Source organism: Condylura cristata, unplaced genomic scaffold, assembly GCF_000260355.1.
Source record: "Condylura cristata isolate star-nosed mole 26May11 unplaced genomic scaffold, ConCri1.0 scaffold00005, whole genome shotgun sequence".
Classification (NCBI taxonomy): domain Eukaryota; kingdom Metazoa; phylum Chordata; class Mammalia; order Eulipotyphla; family Talpidae; genus Condylura; species Condylura cristata.
This window is the reverse complement of record NW_004567106.1, coordinates 18,600,776-18,604,912: the sequence shown is the minus strand read 5'-3', so window position 1 is coordinate 18,604,912 and position 4,137 is coordinate 18,600,776.

Here is a 4,137-nt window from a genome sequence, read left to right as displayed (position 1 = left end):
CTACTATTCATCTACTAGAAATTGTTACTGAAAAATGATGTTTGGTGTGAATGGCGTTACTTTCTATTTGTACCTCCATAGCACCAGGTCCAATGTTAAAAGACAACTTAAACACCATAATGTTTGCTTATGAATTTATTATTTGATTTATTGTTTTAAAAATGTGAGTAGGCAACACAATCAGAAAAATCATCATATATATGACTGCATGGTGTTCTTCATACCTGTAAATGTTAATTCAATTTACAACTAAAAATCTGGGCAAATAGAAAAATAAAATCTACATACCAAATTGACATGTTTTGGGAGTGGCCTATCTTGTTCCCTTCAGCACATGATAATATTTTTACCTCTTACAAGTTAGTAAACATGTGCTAAGAAAAAAATGTGACTTGAAAACCTGATACTCTTAAGGAGAAAATTTCCCTCTACTCTCCGGGTTCTACTTGGAACTGATTGAATAGTCAAATTAATCCCAGGTAGATTAGGAGGAGAAAAGAACTAATTTATTGAATTATATACCAAGGAAGAATCTACATAGATGTGGATGAACCTCAAAGACAATGAGGTTAATAAGTTAATATCTTAAAGAATGGTATAAAGAGCTAAAAATTCTAAGACCATGATAAAGACCAGATGTTCTCTAATTAGATGTTTCCTTTGCAATAAAAGTGTTTCTTTGATTAAAAAAAGTGATTTTTGGTAATACTCTTAATTCTAGGTAAAAGCCCCAATTTTTATTTTTGGGGTACTTATGGAAATGGAAAAAGTTTCTCATGACCTTACAGGGTTGTGATTGACCTCAGCTCAAAATAATCCACATGCAAGGAAAAGGAACTGTCCTGCACTGATGGTGGGAATGCAAACTAGTACAGCCACTATGGAAAACTGTTTGGAGGTTTCTCAAACTGCTAAACATGGAGCTTCCCTATGACCCAGTAATCCCACTCCTAGATATCTACCCAAAAGACACAAAAACACTGATTCTAAAAGACACCTGCATCCCCATGTTTATTGCTGCTTTATTTACAATTGGAAAGACACAGAAACAAACCAAATGCCCAAAAGTGGAAGACTGGATTAAAAAGATGCAGTACATTTACATGATGGTATATTATTCAGAAACCAAAAAAATAAAATAAAATAAATATATGCCTTTTGTAGCAACATGGATGGGGCTGAGAGAGATCATGCTTAGTGAAATAAACCAGAATGAAAAGGAAAAATACTGGATAGTTTCACTCAAAGCAGGAATATAAAAGACCAGGGGAGAAAATAATAATAATAATAACAAACAACTATATACCAAAGACATTTTATGAAGGTGGAATGGGGAATGGGATCAAAAACAGTAGAGGCAGGGAAGTGCACTGGACTATAGTGATGGCACATGGGTGATTTGGTGATGAGAAGCCCATGGGGGTTACAACTAAGATGGGAAAAGGCACAAAATGATGTAAACATAATCTATTATACTATTTTTAAAAAAATAAAATAAAATAAAAATCCACATGCAGAAGTAACCCATCTTAGGGAAGCCTGTTCTGAACATCTTGAGGAGGTTTATCCTTCAATATACCAGCACTGCTTTTAATGAATGTGATATAACACATAATGATCAACAATTAGATTTTTACATCTACAAAGCTCTTTTGCAAAATTATACAAGACAAACCAACTAAATATTGCTTGGTTATAAATTCTTTCCTCTACAGCTTTCTTTTTATGCATTTTCAGCTTTCTTTGTACAAAATATAATGTAGAAGATGCAAAGAGAGCAAAATGCAATAATCCAAAATGTCTCTTTGCCATGTTGATAATTTCAGACTCTGTTTTTGTTTGCTGATGTAGGAAAAAGCATCAAACCAGATAAAAGGCACCATTTTGTAAGTGATACTACAGTTATAAGGGAAATCTCCATTTGTAAGGGTGTCTTTCTACCATGAAGAGGAGGTGAACAACGTATCTAAATAATGAAAAAGGCAAGCACTTAACATCTGGCTAAAACCAAAACTTTGTTCCCTGTGCTTTTCCCAGTAATCTTCTATAACTGACCTCCTCTCCTCATTTCCTTCATCCCAAATGTTTTGTTTGTATCTGGAGAGGGTATTTAAAGCGATGGCTTGAGTTATTTTTAAGGCATTACTCAGGATTGCTGGGTAACTACATGTATATAGTGGGTAAACATATTACTAAATTTCTGTTCTCCTGTTAATATGAATATTAGCCAAGAATTCAGAGGGATAGAGGTCAAATCATTTTTCTCTCCCTGACATAGTCACAATATGTTTTTCTGATAATTCACAAATTAACAAAATGATAAAAGTTGCACCATGAAAAATCTAAAATTTAGGCAATTGAAAATCTCTGAAAGTGTTTTCTGGCCCATTATGCAGCAAATCAAAATCCTAATAGGACAGATGGAAGGCAGTAGCTCTTAGATTTTCACATTGGTGTTAGTCATCAGTACTATATGTATTGCACTCACTCTTTTAATGCTTTTTTGCTTCTCATTTGGTTCCTATGATCCCTAGGAAAGGTAAAGGTGTTTTGTTTTGTTTTGTTTTTAATGCATTAAGCTGAAAATAAGCATAGGGAGAATGTCTAAATCTGTTCTTTTGAAGTCCTGGAAAAAAACCTGGAAGCTTGTAATGACAAGAAACAGAAAAGTGGTATCTCAACAGAAGAACTGAAAACAAAGTGATTAATCTCTAGTGTCTCTTAGCTCTTCTTCAGAGCTTTAACATCTTTTTTTTTTTTTCAGAATTAAAACTTGAAATGTTTTGAGGTCTATTTTTACCAAAAAATTGTGAACTTTGACTCATCACAAATAGTATTACCTCATATCTCTGCCTCCACAACAAATAACCAGAAATATATTTTCAAATCTAAGGGTTTTGTTTTTTTTTTAATTAATTAAATACATAAGTTTACTTTTGAAAGACCTATCTTTATAATAATATTTGGAATGGAATTAAAATAAAATGTAATCAAGAAAACATCTAACAGTAGAGATAAGACATATGTAGAGATAAGTTGCTTAAGAGACTAGTTTCATACTCAAAAAAAAAGCAATATGAAATACTCTGTATTTTCCTTTGCTCAGAAGTCTTATGTTTTTTCAAAACCAAATAAAATACTGCATTTATTTACTCATATACTTGATTTAAAAAAAATCATTAGTGTTTCTTAAGGAATCCACATCAATTCAAGTACTGTCTTATGTCCTGAGTAGACTATACAATTTAGTTTCCTCCAGGAAGAAGATTAAGCTTTAATTCAGAGGCAGGAAACAAATAAAGGCAAATCAATTTTATGCTAGAGTTTTATAAGCACAGCAGGATGGAAAATGTTGCCTTCTGAATGGACCCACTTTATCACTGCTGTCTTTTGCTCTTGGACCTTTACGCTCAGAGGGACTTAAAGGACAAACTCGTTGGCACAGAACTCTTTCCCACAGCAATATTGCTGTTGTGACTATTGTAAGACCAATATAGGGGAAAGAAACACATATTAAATTTCAGATTATTTTATAAGCATAAGTTGTGAGTGGAGCATGCATTGTTATTTTGAAAGCTATGTTTTGTTATTAAACTTGTATTTTCCACACAAATGTATTGCTTTCCCAGTAAAGATTATTTTTTATCCTTTATCCTTGAACAATTTGATTCCACTTCCCTGGGGTTCTGAAGCACCCATTACATCAAGCATTGCTCCTCATACATGCGTAGTTAGAAATAAAAGTCTGTAAATAGGATTTGGACATCCTGAGTATGGGTTTGATAGAGGTGTGAAAGCTGACAAGAGAATCCAGGAAGGGATACACATACAGCTGAAGGAGCAGGATAGAGGACTCAAGGGAGAGCCAGAAGTGTAGTGCTGTTGCGTCAGTATCTTCAGGTGGTCGGTGATGCTGGCCTCACTCTTTGTCAGTGGTGGGACAGTGAGCAAAGGCCTAGCAAGGCCTTGAAGGTACTGACAGTAGGCAAGCCTGTGTGCCTCTGACCTTCCGCATTGGACAATATATTTTTTTAAGATTTATTATTTGTGCATACAGAAGTGGGGTACAAGCCAGAGGCTCAGGGGCAGTGAGAGGCTTCACCAGAGACAGAGTGGGGAGCAGAACAGGCAGATTGA